This window comes from Saccopteryx bilineata, chromosome 3 (genome assembly GCF_036850765.1).
Source record: "Saccopteryx bilineata isolate mSacBil1 chromosome 3, mSacBil1_pri_phased_curated, whole genome shotgun sequence".
Lineage (NCBI taxonomy): Eukaryota > Metazoa > Chordata > Mammalia > Chiroptera > Emballonuridae > Saccopteryx > Saccopteryx bilineata.
Genome location: NC_089492.1, coordinates 72,364,878 through 72,389,956, shown reverse-complemented (window position 1 = coordinate 72,389,956; position 25,079 = coordinate 72,364,878).

Sequence of the window (25,079 nt, the reverse complement as noted above, 5' to 3'; positions counted from 1 at the left end):
GGATTGGGAATCTGGAAGGAGAGCAGCTCTTCAGAATTCATTGGAGTTGATTCTCATCCTCTTCTCACCCAGTAAAGACAAGACAATTTTGATGCTGTGCTTGTTGTAAAACCTAAAGAAGCTCAAAACAAATGGTTCCCTAAACAAAGCATTGAATTTATTATGCACATTGTGTCACAATAGTGGTATGGCACACAGTAGGGAAGAATAATACTGTGGCAAGTACTGACCTTTTTGGATGTGGTCCAAAGACAGTCCATAAGACAGTGACTGGCAATGGGGTAACCCCATTAAGGACTCAAGGGACTAAGGGGAGCTCCCTTGATTTTTATTAGATTCTATTTTCTTGGCTAAAAGAATCTTACCTCAATCTTATACTCTCTAGTTATGGTGTGTGCATCAAAATGGAGATACATGGGTCAATGTTTGCAGGTATGTTGCTTATAACAGTGAATGAGACAGCACAAAAAATTCTCACCACACACTGAGCACAGACAGGTCTTGCCAACCTTCTCACCTTCATGCTATGGGGGACTGAGTGCACACCTGTGTTTCCAGTTATATGTTGGTTAAAACCAAGAGGGAAAGCACAATTGTTTTTCTCATCTTTACCATCTGTCTTTTTCCAGTCAATTAATAACAAACAAAAATGACCCCCAAAAGTCTATCAGTTTTAGATCATCAGTAAAATATACATTTTCAGTATAAAGTTAACATAAATGAAGAGAATTTGTGCTCTAATTTAGTTGTTTATTTATATATTCAAGATAGGCATTCACTATAATAATTAAAATTTCTACAGCAATTGACTTTTTTTTAGACATTTTCACTCTCATTAAAACTATGAGGTCATTTTTACTATTGTCCCTTACATACGAGAAAACTAAAGCTCTAGAGGTTAGCAGATTTGCTGTAATAAATAGCTATTGGAAGAGACTACAGTGGGATTTGAACTCAGGGATACTAGTGCTACATTCCATATGCCCTCGAATGCAGCATACTTATTCTTGCATCTCTCCTCACATCTACACAAGCTGTGTTCATAATGTGCATGGGTATGATATAATTTATCCTGGGAGGCAGAGACAACAAAAACAGGGATTTAGATAATCGGTGAAAACCTAGTTGTATGGCCTGACCAGGCAGTGGTACAATGGATAGTGCTTTGGACTGGGACGCAGAGGACCCATGTTAGAAACCCTTGGGTCACTGGTTTGAGTGGGGCCTCACCCAGCTTGAGTGTGGGGTTGCTGGCTTGAGCATGGGATCATAGACATGATCCCATGGTCTCTGGCATGAGCCCAAAGGTCTCTGGCTTGAAGCCCAAGGTTGCTAGCTTGAGTCCAAGATCATTGGCTTGAGCAAGGGGTCACTTGCTCTGCTGTAGCTCCCTAGTCAAGGAACATATAAAAAAGCAATCAATGAACAACTAAAGTGTTGCAACTATGGATTGATGCTTCTCATCTCTCTCTCTTCCTGTCTGTCTTTCCCTATCTGTCCCTCTCTCTGGCTCTCTCACAAAAAACAAACAAAAAAATCACCTAGTGGCATGGCCACTCTTGACTGCAAGACAGGTTTAGAAATATGGCTGTCATTCTGGGAGCCATATGCCATGGACAGTATTTGGTTAATAAAATAGAAAGAATAGATGTACAGCAATAATGGAAAATCATTTCAGATTCTTTTAATGATGCCTTAAAAGTCTCCATTAATGTGTTTAACCCTGATTCCAATATAAGATCTTACAGCAAAAACAGAAAAACAATAAGTTTTCAAACTCTAGGAAATTGAATCATTTTAAGTAATAATTTTAAGGCAAATTTTTTTAGTCCCTCAGAGTTCACTTTAGTGAACTTGGTTGGTTTTCACTTGTATTTTGCATAAGTTTAATTGGTGGAGGGTTATATATAACATCTATTTTAATTTTTTATACAGTGTTTAGTTGAAACATGAGTTTTTGAAATTTAAGTAAATCATTTCAGTGCTATTAAATATGTTGGTGGGATAAGATAATGCCAATTTTGTGTTCCACAAGTGTGTAGATAAACTGGTATCAGAAAAAGTAGAGAAAATGGCTCTTTGTTTATTTCACTTGAATATCTAAATGGGTTATGCTCATGGAATATTCCTCAATCATCAGAGAACATTTATGGTTGAAAAAGCATGCCTTGTCAATGGGCCATAACCAGGTTAGAGGGACATGCATTCTTTCTGGATTCCTACATTTTTCTTTTCAATGAAAATACAAAGAGGTACAATAGCATCTTGATGCCAAAACGTAAGACATTTCACATTTCTCCATCTCAAATTTGTCTTCACATGAGATTAGTTAGAAAACAGATTGAATGTTCAGGTAATAAATTCCCCTGGACCACACTTTTTCTGGTTTTTGTTTAGGCACAGGTCACTTTTTGTGCATGTGTGTTTGCTTTTTTTATTGGTGTCAGTCCAAAATCTTACTTTTAAACATCACTTGAACTGAAACTACAGGGATTTTCTGACACAGGCGATGGGCAAGAGTCTGAGGGAGCAAATTCTTTGGAGATTAAGATTGCTGTTAAAATTTAAATCAATTTTTTTTCTAGTTCCAGTTTTCTCCTCTTACAAATTGAGCAGTGATCACAATTACATCAGAACATAAACATTTTAATTTCCTCTGATGATTCTTACTCTTTCCCAATGCATCTGGCTTAATTATTTATGATAGGGCGATATTGGCTATAACTGTCACAGAGACTGAAAATTATAGAGTCGGTACAAGGCATCATTTGATTGGTAAATTGGGCTTTGAATTTAGGGAATATTATTGGAAAGTTTTGCTTTAATGTAAGTTTATTTGAGGTCATGTTTCCTTTTTTAGGCTCACTCAATTCTGGAGTAGTCAGGATGAGAGAGAAAGGGTAGCTTTGGCTTGGCCTGGTTGCTAGTTGGGTGGAATAAGGAGAAGGCTACAGGAAGAGGAAACAGTGAGAGTTCCTGGTCCCTAACACCTCTGGAATTGGCGTTTCCAGAATTGTCTAGTTATATTTTTAGGCAATGTGTGAATGTCTATCTTACTGACCAAACTAATATTTAAATGTAAACAAAAAACTGCACTCCAAAGTCAGTCTTTCTCCCTTTCATCTATTCTCAAAGCCACTGCAGAGGATCTGTTTAAAATCTGTCATGCATTTCTCTGCTCAGGACTCTGCAATCGCTCCCCACTCAACTCAGACAAAAAGCAAACACATTGATGACAGCCCGAAGAGCTCTGTCCTCCCGCTTGAATCCCACCAACTCTTGACCTCATGGCCTCTCTTTCTTTCACTGACTCACCTCCAGCCACGCCCACTTTGCTGCTGCAGGAACACACTGGGCACCAGCCATCTCCAGGCCCCCTGTGTTAGCTCTTCTCCACTTATAAAGCTGCTTATTTCACTCTTCATCCTCTTCTTCAAGTTTTGCTCAACTATTCCCTTCCTAAATGAGTGGCACATCCTGACCACTTATTTCACTTTCTCTCCTCCCAGACCACCTTTTTACCCTTCTTTTAAATGCTAGTAAACTTGTTTATTATATTAATTTTGTATTGTCTGTTTCCTTCCTGCAATGTAAGCTCCGTGAGGATGAGGATCTCTGGTGAGTCCTCAGTTATCAAAAAGGTCTTACATGGTGTCTTTTCATGGGCATACACTATAAATGAACCAAATGAACGAATATGACTGACCTCCCATTCAAATAACCTGTCTCTCTATCTGTCTGTTTCTTTATTTCTATCTGTTTCTTTTCTCTTTCACCTAAACATACACTCACATACATATTAATTCAAAAACATAATGGCTCAATCATTCACTATCTCAGATCCTGATTAAGTGGCTCTGTAGCTAGAAGCAGCAAACAGAAACTTATCTCTTCCACAGAGGTCTGCACTAGCATGTACTGTGGAAATACATCAGGAACAACCAAAAGAGAGGAGCAAAGGCTACTTATTCAGACCTGATTATTGTGGGGAAGTCAGCCATCATTACTTACGAGTTTTACAGATTCAACAGTGGGCAGAGATATAAAATTAAAGGTTTCAGGCAGTGGTGAGATTCAAATAATCTAATAACCAGTACTCTGCCCTAATGACCATTTTAAGTATTAAAAAATATACTAGAAGGTAGTTTATTATTTCATGTATTTAATACTTAAATAAGAACAATAAAAGAGGTCCACAAAACTAGATTATGTTATAAGAAAGAGTTTTAAAATATTAATGAAAAAATTTTAAGTATACCTGACAAAAAACAATAAAACTGTTATTGAAGATATTTCCATATTGCTTCTTGATTGTCATCCTCACTTGCAATTTTTTTCAACTATGGACAGAATGAACATTACTACAGATGCTTAGAATAAGCTATTGCACAGATAAACGTTAAAAAAGAGTAAGGAATGTAAATTTCTGGTTTTCACATTGAGCGGCTGCCCAGGCACCCACCTTAGAGAGAACCCTGATTAAAAGTGCCATTTTAACAACTGGTTCACCAAAACTCAACAAAAAATTAGGTATCAGTTCTGCCAAACTGGTGTAAACCAGCTAAATCCCACCACTGGCTTTAGGTATACCCCGAGTAGTAAGTGTTGGCAAGGAGAAGCTGTAGACGAACTAACTAGAAGCTGGGCATCTTGGGTGATTGGTTATGAGTACACAGTTGCTTTCTTTGGTTGGTAGTAAGTTGAAAGCTAAGACAAAAATATGGAAGTGCGCCGTTATTAATCAAGTCTATTTTGGGGGGGGGGTTGCCTGATTGTTATCCTTTGGCTCTTGGATTATTACTAGAGATTGCATTCTAACTTTCTACAAGTTTGACTTACACATAGCAGGTTGGTTTTCTGGACTAGTTGCTGCAGGTTGTGGGTCATAGTTCTATTTGATATATGCTCTTGTCATTATCCATTTACACATTCAGTCTCATGATATACAAAACAAAAGAACACACAGAGCAGCTTTTAAAAGATGGATAAAGACTACATGCCTGCACATCTACTAGTGAAATTAAATTAATGGTTTTTAAATCATCTTTGTAAACAATCATTATCACTTCTTTAAATTCTGTTGACTCCTGAAATTTCAATGAATTTCTTATTGAATTTCTTAAAAAAAATTTGAATGCCATCCTTTCTGATTTCCACCAAGATTCTTTTCATTTGATTATAAAGATAGGTGAGGGTAAACCTCCCGGACTATTTGGGGTGGTGTACCAATTCACTAACCATGCGATCCCTGGGCTACAATCAATGTTCACTGCCTTCCACTATCCATTCTTACTCTGGTCCAATCCAGTTTCCCATTGCATCTAGCCATATATGTAAAACCTAGAGTGAAAACATATCTCATTAAAACACTGCTTCATTCAGTCACTTCATTGGCCTATCAATGCTCCAAGGATAATGTAGGAGATCATGAATGGTGGCCAACAACACCCTTGAATGACTTAGCCTTAACCCCCTCTTCAGCTTCTCCTCATCCCCAAACCCTCATTCATTTTGTGCACCGATCTCTCTGGGAACAGCCCCTTCAACTCACCACGTAACATTTTCATGCACTTTCGCAATTCCTGAAACTTTTCCTCATATCACCCTGCCATCATTTTGATTAGTTAACTATTCTCATGCTATAGATGGCAGTGATGGCTTAGCCCTTGCATTAGCTTATATCTGCCTATTTATCATTATCATCACATCATGGAATTTTCATCTTAACACTTACCAGTTGTTACTAAGAGTCAAATATACACTGTATCTTTCTTATCCACCAGAATAAAACTTTAGAAAGATGGGAACCATCATCTTTTCAACACCATTTTGAATTAAGTGCCTAACACAATGCCTGGCACATAAACAAGTCTTCAATAAATGTTTGTCAAATGAAGGAATCAATTAATGAGCATTAAAAAATACACACAAGAGTAAAATAAGGCCATTAATCTGAAGGTGCTTATAGTCTAGACAGGGGTCAAAATAAATAATACATAAATAATACAAAGTAATCTACCAAGTATTATAAAATAATAATAGAGGAAAGAATAACTAATTGCAAGAATAAGGTCAGCTTCTCAAACAAAGTACTCCTTGAGTAAGGGTTTTGAGTAGGGCTTCCTGGATGATGAGAAAGATGTGAAAATCAGTGACACTCTTTTATCTATGATCCCAGTAATATAAACCTTATACATAAAATATTTATTTGTAATTTTTGGATCAGCAACTGTTTTTGATTACCCATAATAGTGATCTTCTGTTCATTGGGCAGAATGATTTATGGTTGAGTCACAAACTATAGAAAATATTTTCAAAAGAAATAATGACATTTCTTTTGAAAAAGATTAAGCAGCTATTGCTTTTACTATTCTTGGTATAAATTAAAAATGGGGAAAGGAAAAAAATCTTTTCATAGTGTTAATAAATCAAGTTATTCAAAGCTATTCTTTGATGGATAAAGAAATATTGAACTAGGCAAAGTGAGACCTTAAAACTAAGAAGAAGTCTGGTTATGAGACAGGACTCTATTAGGAAGTTTTTCCTACACTACTCAGTCACCTTTGCTGTTCTCAGTTAAAGAGGAAAAAACAACACTCTGTAAGTCCCTGTTGAAAATATAAACTTTCCTTATTTCCAAAATGTTTCCTCTTTGAAGAACTGTATATTTAAAAGCCAACAGTCTCATACTCTTTAACAGTCTTGTTTTTTCAAATGGTCCCATTTATAACAGATTCACTTGCCCCCGAATATTACATATGTCTAAAGTTTCTAGGAATCCATACACTTTAGGTAATTCTGTACTTAACTACAAAGCTTGAGCTAACATATAATGTCTCTTTTTTATGTTGTACAAGCATATAAAAATGTAGTGTTTCCTGGTCCACAGATTTGCTCCTGAGAATAAACAACAACAAAACCTTCAAATACTGTAATGATGTTCTGGATCCATTTACACCTGGGGAGAAATACAATATAATAAACTGCCTTTAAATCTTTAAGGACACCTCATAATTTATTCCTAATCACAACTGAATATTCAACCAATTTTCCAGTAGTTATATCCGATTCGATTCAATTACAGCTGAGTCTGCCACAGAGAAAGTAATATTTGCGACCTCACTGGAACATTGCGGGCAGGTGTTGAAACAACATTAAACCGAACAGAACTGACATTTGAAGAATTTTAATAAATTTATATCTCTACTATTATTGTCATGGAAATGGGAGAAGGGATGGTGACAATGCCTTCTTAGGAAGCAAGGCCAGCAGAACTCTATCTGATGTGCTAATAATTAAGAGTACGGACATTGAAAGAGCCTCAGCCCACTGGGATTGTGCTTCTCTTTGTCCCTTTAGTTCCTAGTTAAATATTAACCTTAACCAGCTTTTGATGTGTTGAGAAATGTCACTCTTTTCACAAAGAATATAAAAAAAAACCTTGCCATTTAATTTTAATATAAGTAAGTTTTGACGAGGTCATATTATTGAACAAAAGTCAAGGCAGCACCAAGGTGTTCTAGCGTGATAAATTTTTGAGGTAAAGCTTATTGCCCCTGGTATGGCTTTTTGGATCTGTCTCAGAGTCAATTTAGGAGCCTGTGTGTGTACTCTCTCATTCCCCATGTAAACGATCTACTGGTGTATTATAAGCAAGATATATCAGTATCTAAATCTAAATCCATCCGTCATATGCTTTAATTGCCACATTCATCTCTACTGTACCCACTGTTGACTGGGCACTCAGTGAAACTATGTAGAAACATTAATTTTGCATTTTCCTATATCTTGTATCATTGACTTGTGGAAAGGTTATTTTTAAAAACAGACATTCATCCAAACAAGTGTCATTCTTGTTGTTTAATTGCTATGACTTATGGGTGTTTGCTGAGTATATGACCTATTTTTTCTTTCTTTCTTTCTTCCTTTTTTTTTAAAGGAACTCATTGAGTAAGAACACCCACGCAGCTGGTTGGCCTAAGTTGACTTCCTGCCCGGGTCCATAGTCAAACGTTTCTTCCAGTTCTCTATGAACATTAGGTGTCAAGACAGGCATCTGCTGCACTTATCCCCAGCATGCCAGGTTTTCAAGCATTGAAAAGTTAATCAAATTCTATTTGCTCAGAATAACCACCTTGTTCATTTCTCTCCTTTCCTTTTTCTCTTTTACACTTTCTAATGCCAGCTATGATGTCAGAAGCAGAGTCAAATTATTGGGAGCTCATTTTATTTAGAGATGTACTTCATCTATTTACATCAAAAGTAATAAAAAGAGAAGATGAGAAAAACCATTTTTTTCTGAGGTATGATGAGATACCTTTAAAGTGAGCCATTGACACATTTTTTTGTTAGGCTACATTAAGTATACATAGTACAGTATTCTTTAAATGTAATTTTTTCAGTCAAAATTAAATGTGCACATAGTTTAGAAATACAGTAATTCTGAAAGGCTTATTAGGAAAAAATAGGCTTATTTTCTGAACCATAATTCCAGTTTATTGACTATTTATTATTTTTATAGGAATCTGTAAATATCTAGATCATATCCTTATGATCTAGTTCCTTTGAGGCCACAAGAAACACAATTCTTCATTCTATCTGTTGAACAGATCTATCTTTACCTTCTTTATTCAAAGTATGATCTTTATCTGTCACAGTGCCTTCCAGACTGAGCGCCTCAGTGCTGTCCTTCCAGCCCAGGACTGCGGTCTGTAAGCTAGGCTGCTTGTCAGATGCCCTCTGAGAACTGATCCCTGGAAGGGGCCCATTCAGCTAAGCAGTGAGGTAACTCCTCAGAGGGATCTGATGAAGGGCTAATGGCATAGATCACCTTTTTATGCTTTGTAGCATCTCCAGTCTCATAATCTTGAATACACCATTTTCATTTGATGAGTATTTGTTGTATGATTCTTCTTGTTAGAATGCTGTTTCTGCATGATGCATATACCATGATGGATATTTCAAATCTCAAAATAACTTGACACCCTTCTAAAAGTCAGCTTGGCTAAAGCACAATGATAGTCTAATGATTACTTGTCAAAGAGGCTATAACTGGGAATTGCATTAGAAAACTTTCTACTTTTTTATATGAAATGTATTGGGTTGACATAGGTTAATAAAATTATATAGGTTTCAAGTGTACAATCATCTATGATATATCATCTGTATGTTGCATTGTGTGCCCATCACCCAAAGTCAAATCTTCCATCGCCGTATATTTGAACCCCTTCACCCTTTACAAACCCCCAGCCCCTCCCCTCTGGAGACCACCATACTGCTGTCTATGTCTATGAGTTTTGGGGTTTTTTTTGTCTTGTTTGTTTGTTTATTGCTTTCACTTTTATATCCCATAAATGAATGAAGTCATATGTTTTTTTACTTTTTCTGTCTGACTTATTTTGTTTGTTGCAATCCTAAACTGCTAACAACCTATCAGGCATGACTGACGCTGTTGGAAGAATCACTTTATTTACAGTTAGTCTACAGTTAACCCCCAGAAGTCATCAACTTTACTCACAAGCCATACTGGATTATTAAAAAGGGTAGTTTGTGGGTGGAAACATATTTGTGTCTAACATACCCTTAATCAAATCAGGGAATTACTGGTGACCTCCCAGGTATGCTATATTGCAATAATTTATGTATGCTATAATTTAGCATATCCCAGGTCATGAGTTGGTCATGAATTTCCATCTGGCACGTCTAATTAAAATGGGATATAAAACAGATTTTTGCAACCTCCCTTTCCCCAATTATTTGAGTAAAGGAACAGCTTCCCTTCCCTACCCATTCAAGATATCACATACATTCTGATAGTATGTTCTTGTAGAGTTGATATATAACCTTAAGAAAACTTTGTTCATAAATTTTTTTGGAAGCCATATGTTAAATTTTAAGTCATTACCACATCCCTATAACTTAATTATCATGGTAACTTTTTTAAAACTTTTTTTTTTTTCTTTCTGAAGCTGGAAACGGGGAGAGACAGTCAGACAGACTCCCGCATGCGCCCGACCGGGATCCACCCGGCACGCCCACCAGGGGGCGACGCTCTGCCCACCAGGGGGCGATGCTCTGCCCCTCTGCGGTGTCACTTCGCCGCGACCAGAGCCACTCTAGCACCTGGGGCAGAGGCCAAGGAGCCATCCCCAGCGCCCGGGCCATCTTTGCTCCAATGGAGCCTTGGCTGTGGGAGGGGAAGAGAGAGACAGAGAGGAAGGGGGGGGTGGAGAAGCAAATGGGCGCCTCTCCTATGTGCCCTGGCAGGGAATCGAACCCAGGTCCCTCGCACGCCAGACCGACACTCTACCGCTGAGCCAACCAGCCAGGGCAAAATCTTTTTATTAGCAAGTTTAGGTATGATAGACAATATAGTATGAACTAATGAAGAACAATTCCAATAAAATCTCCTTTTCATGCCCACGACATTTCACCCACACAGATGCAAGCGGTCTTGAACACCCTGCTACTATAGGCACCCCCTCTCCACCTGGGACCAACCTGATACATCTTCTCCAATTCACTTTCACTCACATTGTTTTAATCAGTGCTGGTTAGAAGGGTCTTTTTTTTTTTTTGGATCACAATAAGATTTTTTTTTAAACAGCATGTCTAGGACAAACTGAACAAACATTTTTATAATTCTTGGAGTTTACGGAGCAGCTGTACCACCTACTTTTTGAACAACCTGTTAAAATGTTAGGAGTCAGTCTGTCTATCACTTCCTACTTCATGGAGCTTTTAATTAACCATCCCAACTCTTCCACCTGTTGAATTGTCTTGAGGATTTTTCATCCTTTTAAATTTACTGTCCTTTGGTTTCCCTAAATATTCCTAATCGTTTTTCTTATCACTCACACTGTAGATACCACTGGCTGAGCCAGTGGGTACTTTACCTTCCACCAGCAAGGTCACAGAAGAATACCAAGCATTTGAGCCCCATTTATCACATCAGTCATTTCTTGGGTATAAAACGGAAGCACACTTGATCATTATATAATCAATCTGGAGGTGTCTCCACTGTCACCATTGTAATACTCTCAGGATTATTCAGTTTCGTACAGAAGGGTGAGATTCCACTGTTCACCCTCCAGGTATTTTTACATAATTCTGCCTTCCACCAGTTCAACAGGTTAGAGTATTCACATTTCTGCCTGAAGGCTTTGAAGGTTCACAGGTTTGGGGCATCTCTTAATCCCCACCCTCCCCTTATTCACACCCAAAGCATGCACAGTATCTTTAGGGATTATCAATTAGGCAAAGGAACATTCAGATGAAAAGAAAAGAAACATTTGTTCTCCTCTCTTTTTTCACCAGCTCCCTTCCGTTAGGAAAAGAATCAGTGCTGGTATCTTGGCAGACCAGAAGCCTCTTGTTTTTTCTTAGTGACTCTCATTTTTTGCCAGAGCAGCTAAAAGCAGCCAAGGCACAGAATTCTTGACTGACTTCCCTTTTGTCTGAAAGTCTTTTTTCATCCATTGAGGTATTTCCCTCAGCTCCAGACCTACCCACTTCCGAGCTGATATGTTTATCCTCCTGTCAGTGGCCACAGTCTCACTCAGCTGTAGGCCAGCCAGAGAGGGTGGCCTCACTTGGGGGAGCTGGTCTGTCAACAGACCCCATTTCCTCATCTTCCTCTCTTCCCAACAAAGCCTTATCCATCACTTAGTTACGCAGCCAAGAGTCACTTCACGTATCTTGCTCGGAGGGCCCTAAAGCACAGGGTCGGATAACAAGAAGAACTCATAAAAGTCCACAGGGTAGACTCCAACCAAGCTTTGATAAAGGGAAAAGAACAATGCAGCAGGAGATAGGAAAGCACAGAAAAGTGTAAGAAAGAAGAAAGATCTCTAGGGACAGCTTCCAGACTCTGCTTAGACTCAGGACCTGCTTCACCTGAGGACCATGACCATCAGGACAAATGTGGGAACTTCTGCGTCAGCAGGGCCAGGCTCTAAGTTCACTGGGTGCTCCTTTATACTCCACTGACTAAGGAGCTCAAATCAGATTGGTTTTAAACAGGTGAAATAGATACAAAGCACTTTCAATAAACAAAGCAGACAAACTGATGCAGAGTAGCTCCAGGCAAGTTTTGGATTTTAAACAACACGTTATAAATTACTAGCTAGTCTGTTTAATCTCTCTCTTGGCCAAGTGTCAGTATCATAGAATCCTTGGAAATAAGAGCAGAGATACTGCAGATAAGCCTTTAACTTTTCCAACATGTTTCAGAAGTTGTGTGTCAAAAATGTCTAGTACTGACTGGTACATAAAAGAAAAAAATTAGAAAGTATATAAACTTTTAGGCCTTTCAATCATGTAATGTTTGAAAATCCATATTAAACTATTATATACCACAAGCATACCACTTAAAAACATACATACATCCTGACCTGTGGTGGTGCAGTGGATAAAAAATCGAACTGGAATGCTGAGGTTGCCAGTTCAAAATCCCGGGCTTGCCCGGTCAAGGCACATACGAGAAGTGAGTATGAGTTGTTGCTGCTTACTGCTCCTCAACACTACCTTTCTCTCTGTGTGTCTCCTCTCTCTAAAAGCAATAAAATCTTTAAATAAAAGTTTAAAAAAACAAAAGCAAAAAAACAAAACAAACCCCACAAAACCATATATTCTATTGATGGTTTTAAAACAAATGATTTCATTAACTAGATCCTACCAGAGACACCCTTCCGGTGACTGCCTTATACTGCAGAATAAAAATCATTCTTTATATGTTCAGCCTTTTAAGTAATAGAAAAAAAAATAATGCCCATAACTAAACTCAAACCTAAAATGCTTTGAGATGAAAAATATATTCCTTAAGCCTCTAAAAAATACAAATGTCAAAACTGAAAAAGAAAAAAAAACACACACACCAAAATCCCCAAAGAAATGAGCTAGCAAGCTATGAGGAGACTTGGAGGAAATTTTGGTGCATATTTCTAAGTTAAATGAGCCCATCGGAAAGGGCTACCTTCTGTACGATTCCAACTATATGACAGTCTAAAAACAGCAAAACTACATAGAGAGTAAAAAGGTCAGTGGTTGGCAGAATTAGAGAGGAAGCAGAGATTAATAGAGCCAGGGGATATTTAGGGCGGTGAAACTATGCTGTATGATACTATATGGGTGGATACAGGTCATTATCTAGAGTTAAAAACCATAGAATGTATAAACATTAAGAGTGAACCCTAATGTAAACTTTGGACTATGGAATAATGATGTTTCAGTGTAGGTTTATCAACTGTAACAAAAGCACCACTCTGGTGGGGAACGTTGATAGTGGGTGAGGCTGTGGGTGTGTGAAGACACTGTGTGTGGGGGGGGAGGGGTGTAGATGGGCACTCTGTACTTTTCACTCAATTTTACTGTGAACCTAAAACTGCTCTAAAAATAAAGTTGACTTAAAAGAAAATTTAAAAAAGGATGGATGGAAAAATATATACCAGGCACATTATAACTACAAGTAGTCTGTTATTACCACATATATTCTAGGGAACATCATGTGGTTTGAAATGGAATGTTCTCTAGAATCACATAGAACAAGGTTTCCTATAGTCTAAGAAGTTGTCATTTGAGTTTGAACTACTTCTGTCAAGACAATGTAGGATTAAGGATTAATGGAATATTGAAGATGCAATGTTAGTCATATTAATGTATGGCATATGAAATGCATTCTTGACAAAACCACTGAAATTTAGGGCAAAATGTAATGATTTACTTTCTTGCCACTAGAGGGCACACAACATCTGCCACATTTTTCTTGAAAACCAAGGATTTTGATTGTAAAGCCACAATGTGTCTAAGAAATAAGAAAATGGAGTCCCGTTTGTTTTTAAGTCATTATCATTGAAATGTAAATATTTATACTTAATTTAGAATGAATATCTGAGTGCATTCACTTAAAAGTGAATTTTCAGCCAATACTCAATATTTAGGCATTTTCCCTTCAAGACCAGGTTTTTAAATAAAGCAATGCATTTGACTCTGAATCAATAAACAGATAAATAAAACTGGATTTTAAGTTTTTAGAAGGTAGAAATTGTACTTTATCTTTAAATCCTACTACTTTTACTGACTGTCACACTTTGAGAGCATTTTTTTTTATTATAAAATTTAAAGATTTAAATTAAAACAAATTTTAGGTAACTTACAAGGTATATAGTGTAATTTTATAAATGTCATTTTGCTAGACATATGAGATGATAGCATCAGTCAAACAATATTCTCTAGAAATCAGGGCCAGGTGACAGCCTTGTGGTAGGTACATCAGTGATAAGGCCACCTACTGAAAATGATTTCCTCTTCCTGCCTGTTGGCTGGTAGGGGATCCTCTTAGGATCCTCTACTGATTCAACTGCAAGTTTATTTCTTCTTTATAAGCTTGAGTGCTTTCCAAACCTTGGGTATTCTTTCTTCCCCAAACCCTCAAGGATTCATCCTACTTGTTATATCCATTGTGCCACCACCTGGTCAGGTTAAACAGTAAATACATATAATATATATTTTTTTAATTCAGTGAGAGGAGGGGAGGCAGAGACAGATTCCTGTATGTGCTCTGACCAGAATTCACCCAGCAAACCCACTAGGGGATGATGCTCTGCCCATCTGAGGTGCTGTTCTGTTGCTCAGCAACCAAGCTCTTCTTAGCACCTGAGGCAGAGGCCATCTTCAAGCACCCAGGGTCCACTCACTCTAATTGAGCCATGGCTGCAGGAGGGGCAAGGAGGAAGGGGGAGTGGGGGTGGGGGTGGGGGAGAAGCTGATAAGCACGTCCCTTGTGTGCCCTGACTGGGAATTGAACCTGGGAGATTCACATGCTGGGCCAATGCTCTACACTGAACCAACCAGCCATGATGAAACAATACATGTTTTTAAGAACTAAACAAATGAATAAATGTCTTTCCCAAAATATACATAACCCCATTTATTTCAATGTGTTTTATTCTGTGAATACCATTAAAAACATTCCTCGTGATGTCTGCATCATTCTCACTACTGCATGTCAGAACTTTTCTAACTTCTGGTGTTTGAAAAAGTAATTGTCCCATAAAATATGCTCAGTAGTTTAGGAACATGTGTGCTCTAACATCTGAAAAAAATATTAATCATTATTAATAAACATTTCTTCAAATATGACAAAGACAGCACACTGTTCTCCAAATTCTGCTTAATATTTGATTTTTAATAGAATTCCAGACCTAAGCATATTACTGAGTCTACTTCAAAATATCTGAAAATTCTGGTTAAGCCCACATAATATATCCATTTTCTCAGAACATTTCTCAGTGATACTTCACATTCTGAATAACACCTTTCTCCACAGGCTTAATCAGTAAGGAGACATAGTGGGCAGACATGGAAACAATATAACCATGAATTATTATTCTTCAACATCTTTAATGCTTTTTTCCATTTGGGAAACAAATCTTATTTCATAATGTAATTATTTCTTGAAACTGTACTTTTATGCTTTAGAGAACAATCAACCCCCAGGTGTAAAGAAAGAACATTGTTTTTTAACTAAACTCGGGAACTGTCAAAACTGCAGGAAGAACAGAGACTGAGAATGTGCTTTTGGGTCTCCAGCCAGCTGGGCTAATGACAGCTTCAACAGGTTCTATTACTGGTTTTTATTTGTCTTTATCTCAGAAGTTATTACAGATCTTTTAAATAAATCTTCATGATATCATAGTGCGTACTGCAAGTGTAGAATTCTAGAAGAGTTCATGTCATAGTCTCAAGAATTAACATACACAAGCCATCCTGACATTCGGTACCCATTTCTATCATGAGAGAGAGAGAGAGAGAGAGAGAGAGAGAGAGAGAGAGAGAGAGTCTTCTTTTTTTCTTTTCAGTAGATAGAGGACAAAATTATACCAAGCAAAGAATGGTCTATTAAAATTACTATATGATAATTACTTTATATCATGTTGCTTATTTCTACACCCTTATAAAATAATTCATTATAAAGTTTTGTATTTTTTCCTACTTTACTAAATCTCCACTCACATGACATTTAAGTTTATAAATACATCAAGAGACAGTCTAGATCTCCTTTTTTGCCCTTAAGACATAAGAAACTGAAGGTTTTGCTATTTGATGGTTTATATAAAGGAATGATTTTATAAATGCTTATGTTTTAGGAGCTTGCTGTGTCACATAAAAAATCCTCAAGTTTTTTTTCTTGATCATTTCTTCCCTTGATTTGCACACTTTCGGGTGTTCTCTGCCAGCTCCATTTCTGCTTATGTGTTCCCGGTATCCCTAGCTTGACACTTTCTTATAAATTTTCTTATAAAAATGTAAGATTCTTCTTAAAAATCCAAGCCAAATGTCTAGAGATTAATATGTTCGAGACAGAAATATATTAAACAGTATTAATACTAGATGAGATGTTACAGAAGAAAAAAACTTGATCATATAGCAATAAAACAAACCAAAAGAAAACACAAAAAGAGAATGGCTGAAAAATATGGACAGAGATTTGGGTAACTCAGTATAGTCAAAGAGATGTTCAATTAGAGGTCCTGAAGGAGAGGAATGAATAGAGAACATAACAAAAATATTTAAAAAAACAAAGGCCATACAGTTTCCAAATTTGATGATAGGTATATATCTGCAAATCCAGGATGCTGAGGGAAACTCAAGAACAAGAAACAGGAAGAGAACTACATTATGGTAGATCATAATAAAATCATTTAAAGGGAGTGATGAAGAAAAATATTAAAAGCAATTCTAAGGAAAAGATGTAACACAGAGAGTGACAAAGATGAAGAGGGCAGCAGCTTTTTCATTGGAAACAGATCAAGGGAAACTATGAGAGAAAAACAGTTTTAATATATTCGCAACCTGGAATTCTCCAGCCAAATTATCTTTAAAAAACGAAAGAAAGAAAAAAGAAAATTCTTCAGTCTGAAAGAAAATTATACCAGCTGGTAATTAAGAACACCAGAAATGGCAAACATCTCTGCAGTTAAAACTTTTTCTTACTACATTTAAATGTTAACTAACAATTAATAACTGCTTAAAGAAAAAAATAATAAAATGCACTATGATGTATATGACATAGAGAAGTAAAGCATACACCAATAGAACAGAGATCAAGGGACCAGTAAAGAAAATGTACTGTCTTAAGTTACTTATACTCTATTTAAAGTGGCATAACATCAAATGAAGACACAAGGTACAAAATTAAGCAGGTATGTTACAAAATCTAAGGCAAACACGAAATTAATAACAAATGTTATAGCTAACAATCCAACAAGGGAATAAAATAATTAATAAATAAAAAACAAAACAAAAAAAGGAAAGTGAAAAAAAGAACAAAATACATGGAAAACCAATAATCAGATGGAATATTTAATTCCAAATATATCATTAATAACAGTAAATGTAAATGATCTAACCACCCACCCTAGTTAAAAGTCAGAGATTTTCAAGTTGGATTAAAAAAAAAACCCATTATATACAGTACTATATATAAAACTCCTTTAAATATAAAGACATCAATATATTAAAAGTAAAAGCATGCAGAAAAATACATGATACTAACAAATCAAAATAAATCTAGAGTGGCCAAATTATATTAGAAAATAAAGATACTAAATAAAACAATATTACTAGGAATGCCCTAGTTTATTTCATAATGTCAGTTCTTGAGGAAGATATAATAATCCTAAATTTCATATATAAACATATGAATCAAAAACTGACTAAACTGCAAGTAGAAATAGACAAATTCACAGGACTAGTCATATATTTCCACACCCTTTTCACAACAGTTGATAGAACCTGTTTACAGAAAATAGTAAATTTAATTAGTTTCAAGTGCCCATCAAACACCTAACAATATGGTCCATATGTATTAAGGCTATAAACAAGTCTCACTAAATATAAAAGAATTCATGTCAAACAATATATACGGTATACCCATCGGTGAATAGGTAGTAGTAACGAACATATGCAAAGAAAATTGCCTAATTTTGGAAACTAAATAACAATTCACATTCAATCCAGTGCAATGAGGCCAGAAAAGTAAAACATACAGATTGGAAAGCTCCACAAACTGTCCTTATTTTTAGACATGATTGTCAGTGTACAAAATCATAAAAAATTGAGCCCTGGCCAATTGGCTCAGTGGTAGAGCCTGACGTGGATGTCTCGAGTTTGATTCTTGGTCAGGGCACCCAGGAGAAGCAACTATCTGCTTCTCCACCCTTCCCCCACCCCTTCTTTCTCTCTCTCTCTCTCTCTCTCTCTCTCTCTCTCTCTTCCACTCCCACAGCAATGGCTCAACTGGTTGGAGCACATTGGCCCCAGGCACTAAGGAATGCTACCTGGAGTCTCTGCCTCAAGTGCTAAAAATAGCTTGGTTGCGAGCATGGCCCCAGACAAAGAAAGCATAGGCTCCAGACGGGGGATGCCAGGTGGATCCTGGTCAGGGAGCATGTGGGAGTCTGTCTCTCTATCTCTCCTCCTCTCACTTGGAAAAGAAGAAAAACAAATTAATAAAAAATAAAAATCATAAAGAATTTCCAAAAAAAACTTCAAGAATTAATAACTGAGTTAATGAGGGTTTCAGGTTATATTAAAAACAGATAAAATAAACTTATATTTCATTAGAATATCAGAGAACAATTGGAAACTGAAATTAAAAATATATTCCAATTACAATAACACCAAAAATATAAAATAGAGGTATATCTGACAAAACGTGGGAAGATCTGTATACTAAAATGTACAAAACTGATAAAATAATTTTTAAAAGATCTATGTAAGTGGAAACAGATTATGCTTATGAATTAGAAGAAAATATTTTTAAAATAACAATTATTATCAATATAGTTGTGGTCAGAGAACATCAGCAGGCATTTTATAGAAATTGACAATTGATTCTAAAATTCATATGAAAATGCAAAGAAGCTAGGAGGGACAAACAATTTTGAAAAAAAAATAAAGTTGGAGGAATTTCACTACTGGACTTCACTAATATGTCACATGATCAAGACAGTGTGGCACTGGCATAAAGATAGACAAATAGATTAATGAAGCAGAATAAAGAGTCCAGAAATAGTTCCATGAACAATGGATTTTTTATAACATTGCATAGGCACTCAGTGGAAATAAGATAGTCTTCTCAACAAACTTTTCTAGATCTACTGAATACCCAATCCACAAAAAAGAAAAGAAAATGAACATGGATCCATACCTGGTACCACATAGAAACATTAGTGCAAAATGTATCAATGATTTAAGTGGAAAACCTAAAACCATGATACAACATAAGAGATCTCTGTGGCCCTGAATTAGTCATAGACTTTTTATATATAACATCAAGTGCATGATTTATCAATGAAAAACGTGGAACATTAGACCTCATGAAAAATAAAATTTTATGCTTTTCAAGACATGGTTAGGAGAATAGAAAAAACAAATAAGCAATGGACTGGGACAAAATATTTACAAAATATATCTGATAAAACACTAGTATCCCAAGTATGTATTGACATCTCAAAATGCAATAATAGTAATGAAATAATTCAATTTTTTAAATGTGCACATGATTTAAACAGATACATCACCAAAGAAGAACTGATGCAATAAAAAACTGAAAAGACGCTCAACAGTATTAGGCATAATTGAAGCAAAATTCAACTCTGAATGGGACACTGCACATCACCGCACTGTTTAAAGCAGGTGTTCTCAACCTAGGTGCTGCTGACATTTTGGTCAGAAGTCTCTATTATTGGGGGTTGTGTTATATTACAGGGTTCAGCAGCATCCCTGGCCTTTAGACTGTTCAGTAGCACCCCTCAACTTTCTTCAGGTACTGGCAAAGCTTCCTCATGGGACAGAGTTGCCCAAGGTGAGAACCACTGAGCTATGTATGGCAACTATCCCAGATATGTTCTCACCCTGTTAGTGTGGCCCCACTTTCTCCTGCAGCTCGTGACTTCCCCAGTACCTCTTAAAACCCAAAGCTGATAGCCACCTGTTCTTTAAAGACTTTTGATTCTCAATTGCCTCTCAGGGAAAATCCCCATTCCCCACAAGGGCCATGTCTTTGTTCATTTGCTTCGTTTACTCACCTATTATCACCTCTTGACCCTGTCAGAACTTTTTGCTGAGAATACTGTATGCTTTTGTGCTCTCGCGCTCGGGTCAGAGCTCCACACAGAGTGCTCTCCTGTTGCTTTATCCACGCGCATCCAGGAGAACTGGCTTCGCCTGAAATCCTGCAAGACATAAAGTCCATCTTCACTGTGAAAACCTTATCGACAGCACAAAACAATAGTATAGGTTCTTAGAATGCAACTACCAAACAACAGGTGAGCAAAAAAGTTTCATTTATTGTTAGCACAAGGTGTGTGCACCAACAATAGTGCATGTACTCTTTCTGGCCCTGAGTAGAGGTCGTGCATGTCATATGCACATTAAGGGCTCTAGATTAGTTAATTGTTCTCAAACAGAACCGGTCAGTCCAGAAAAAGTGTATCTGGTAGGCCTGGATTTTTTGAAAACACAGCAGTTTAGTCCCTAAGCTTGCAATTCTTCGTTACATAAAAGCAGTGGAAGTTTGTTAACTTTTTAAGTTAGTAGCTTAATTAATATTTTGGGTTTCCAAGGCACATATTTTTCATACTTTAATTATAGACTTCATGTTTTTTTATGGTTTAACAAAACTCTTTAATAAAATTCATAACAATGAATATTTAAGAATAGATTTCTCAGTTTGAATTATTTTCCATTTCTACCCAAAGAAAATACAAAACTATCAGCACCACATAAGTATGCACTTAAAACTATAGGAACAGTCTACACAGAACTACATTAGATACAGTTTAAATTGCTGCAAATTCAACATAAGTGCAAGAAGTGGTTGCAGGAATGTTTTTTTTTTTTTTCTTCAAAAAGCCATCAACAGATAGTAAAGCAATTTAAATAAACTTTGTATTTTCAATTTATATTTTTTATACATTTTTATTTCCACAATTTAGTTATAAATCTTCAAAAGCAAACCCATTGTTTAATTCACCTGTTTCATCCTTAGTGTAGGTTGTGTTATATACACACTGTAGGTATAGGGACCACATATGGCTATTGTATTATACGTTCATTACCCAAAAGGCGGTGACTGATGGCTGAATCTCAACGTTTGTGCCCTAGTGAAGAACTGTAATCTCTAGCAGAAAATTTTACTCTTCTCTAAATTGTAAAAGAGATGCAATTAGGCCAGCTGTGGTGCTGTTCTAATGTCTACTACAGCTCACCATAGTTACTCAATTAAAGATTGTTTAAATTCAGATCACTCTCGGATAAAGAGCAAATTCAGGGTTCTGTCCAAGTGAACCATCTTAGAACATCGTGCCTTAAAGTGACTGGTAAAAAAGCTAAACCAGATATAAAAATGAGGATTATTATGTAAGGTCAGGCAAGGAGAGAGTTGGTACAGAAGGGTAAACCAGATGAAAAATCAGAGAACATTACAGAGGCACTGCTATGCAGAAAGCTGACACTGATGATAATAATTGTAATCCAAATGAATCAACTGCTTTCTGTTGAGCTTCTGTCCTTAGTAAAGAGAAAATATACACCTGATTTCAAAGAGTTATTATAAAGAAATTTATAAGTACTTGTGTAAGAATGCAGTGACATCAATTAATGAAAAGCAACCTATAAGAAGGAAAAGATAAAAAAAATAAAACACTTATTTTTTCAGTTAAAGAGAAGAATAATATAAAGATAAAATAAATACAAAAAATTTAATTGAAACCCAACCTTAAAGAAAGAAATATTACAGATTTAGACCAAATATATGTTTTGGCAAAATTTGAATTTTAGTGCAATCTGATAATGGCCAAATATTCCATGCACTTGCCAAGTTAACTGGCTAAGAATCAAAATAAATTTTTATTTGGAAATCGGAAAGTCTATACAGTGAGGCTTCCTCTTACCAAACTTCATTTAGGTCATTGAATAAAGTTTCATAAACATGAAGCGTCTAATAATATTTTGACAAACTCTGGGAAGAGTGAAGGAATACTAGGTCATCCAAATTCCAGAAAGGATTATTCTTGAGTTTTGCTTTTTTATTTTTACAGTATTATATGGTGCTTATTAAAGGATAATTTTGCCTAAGGCATCTTATTTTATATTCCATGAATCTTAGGTTATTTTTCATGTAGACTAAATTTTGAGCAGATACTCATACATATTATTTTCATGTCTGATAATAAAAATGGCTTCTGGATACCTTGATATCTGTTGTTTGTGTATCAGCAAGGGTCCTAGTAAGAAATAAATGAGTTTTTAAGTGAATATTCTCAAGGCATGGATAGACTTTATGAAAAATGCAAAGTACTTCAGGGGCTAAAAAGGCTGGGAGCCATTACTATCTCCTTTGAGAATAATGGTGGGACGGGTGATGAGCACTGGTGGAGGGAAAACTCTGGTTGAGGCAGCTGACTCTGTGACCTTCAACTGCAGACCATGGGCAGCCTGCAGTAACCTTGCTGGGAGAGAGCAGAGGATAAACAGCCTTACCTCACGCACTCTCCCTCCCGCTCCACCTTCCCTTGGGATTTCCAGACAATGGTGAAACAACACTGCCAGCCAGGTAGTCTGTTAGCTTAGTGCTTGGTGGTTGCTCCCAGGACATACAGAATAAAAAGGGGAGGGGGAGATCTGAAGGGATAGATGAAAGACTGCCATACTTGGTTAGGGATTTTAAAAGTGCCTGACTAGGTGGTGGTGCAATGGATAGAGTGTTGAATTGGGACTCAGAGGACCCAGGTACGAAACCCCGAGGTTGCTGGTTTCAGCACAGACTCATTCAGTTTGAGCACAAGCTCACCAGCTTGAGCACAGGGTCACTGGATTGAGCGTGGGATCATAGATATGACTCCATAGTCGCTGGTTTGAGCCCAAAGGTCACTGGCTTGAGCCCAATGTCGCTGGCTTGAGCAAAGGGTCATTCACTCTACTGTAGACCCCTGGTCAAGGCACATATGAGAAAGCAATCAATGAACAACTAAGGTGCCACAATGAAGAATTGATGCTTCTCATCTCTCTCCCTTTCTGTCTGTGTGTCCGTATGTTCCTCTCTCTGATTCTCTTTCTGTCACACACACAAAAAAAGAAAACATATTATGCACCTGAATTGCACTTTTGTTGTGTTGACGCTTTTACATTTTAAATTGTGTTTCAATAAATAATTTTTCTTTATCACATAGTTAGCTAGTAATTTTTAGGAGATTGATCATTGTTAACTTCAAATAAAGTTGCAAAAATAGAGAAGTCTTTACATTTTTGTTCTTCACTAGCTAAGCCACAGTAGGGAACGCACAATAAAAAATTTATATAGAAGATGCAATCAGCCTGACCTGTGGTGACACAGTGGGTATAGTGTTGACCCGGAATGCTGAGGTTGCCGGTTCAAAACCCCAGGCTTGCCTGATGAAGGCACATGTTGGAGTTGATGCTTCCTGCTCCCCTCTGCCCAATTCTCTCTCTCTCTCCTCACTAAAATTAATAAATTAATAAATAAGATAAAAAGAAGATGCACTCATTTTGCATTAGCTCAAGTTTTAAGAACCTTTTATTGAGATTTCACAGAAGTTGAAATTTTAACACTTTTAAGATCATTGTGTGACAACTATGAAAGTTGTTATAGCAGAGCATATATGCTGAGGTCATGGGGCCTGAATCATGAACCTTTAGTTTTCATGAATTATCTCATGTGTGGTTTCCATAGATAATTACCTGGGTTATTTTTACGAGAAAAGATGATTACTTTTTATTTTTTTAAAAAAGTTTTCCCTTGTTTTTTGGTAGGTTTTGCTTAAACATTACCTTTTCAATAATTACTATTCTGATACTCTATTTAATATTGCCACATGCTCCCTCTCTTATGAATTCCTGATTCCCTTTATCCTACTCTACTTGTTCTTTCTGTCCACAGTGATTGTTACCTCTTTTTTTTGTGGGTTTTTTTTTGTATTTTTCTGAAGTTAGAAGCCAGGAGGCAGTCAGATAGACTCCCACATGCGCTGTTGCTCTGTTGCTGCCGGAGTCATTCCAGTGCCTGAGGTGGAAACCATGGAGCCGTCCTCAGTGCCCAGGCCAACTTTGCTCCAATGGAGCCTTGACTGAGGGAGGGGAAGAAAGAGAGAGAGAGAGAAAGGAGAGGGGGAAGTACCTGGGTTATTTTTAGATGACTCAGACATATTTCTCATCATCTCCCATAAACACTGAATTTTTTACTACAAAATATAAAATTATAGCACACAGAACAAGTTTTAAATCAGGAAATAGAGATACTGCTAAACAGCAATAAACTTTAATAGTTTATTTCTTGTACATCTTTTCTTTTCCTTTATTGTTCAAAATAAGAATGACCCTCTGATGTTACTCTAACTTCATGACTTTGTAGTTAAGTTTGTATCCATCAGCAGTTAGTTCTACACATTATCAGGGCTTTGTGAGTGTCAGTGGTATGAATACTGAGTACTTTGGTACATTTATACACTATTTCTGAGGACCTAGCACTAGTGGTTTCAGGGCATAGCCTTATATGTAGATTATCCTTGATAACATAAAGAATGTTATTTTCTTTCAAGTCAGAGAAAGAAGAGACAAATGATGCAAGGTATCTACTCACAAGAAGTAGTTAAATTTGCCCTGGCCGGTTGGCTCAGCGGTAGAGCGACGGCCTAGCGTGCGGAGGACCCGGGTTCGATTCCCGGCCAGGGCACACAGGAGAAGCGCCCATTTGCTTCTCCACCCCTCCGCCGTGCTTTCCTCTCTGTCTCTCTCGTCCCCTCCTGCAGCCAAGGCTCCATTGGAGCAAAGATGGCCCGGGCGCTGGGGATGGCTCTGTGGCCTCTGCCCCAGGCGCTAGAGTGGCTCTGGTCGCAACATGGCAACGCCCAGGATGGGCAGAGAGCATCGCCCCCTGGTGGGCAGAGCGTCGCCCATGATGGGCGTGCCGGGTGGATCCCGGTCGGGCGCATGCGGGAGTCTGTCTGACTGTCTCTCCCTGTTTCCAGCTTCAGAAAAATGAAAAAAATAAAAAAATA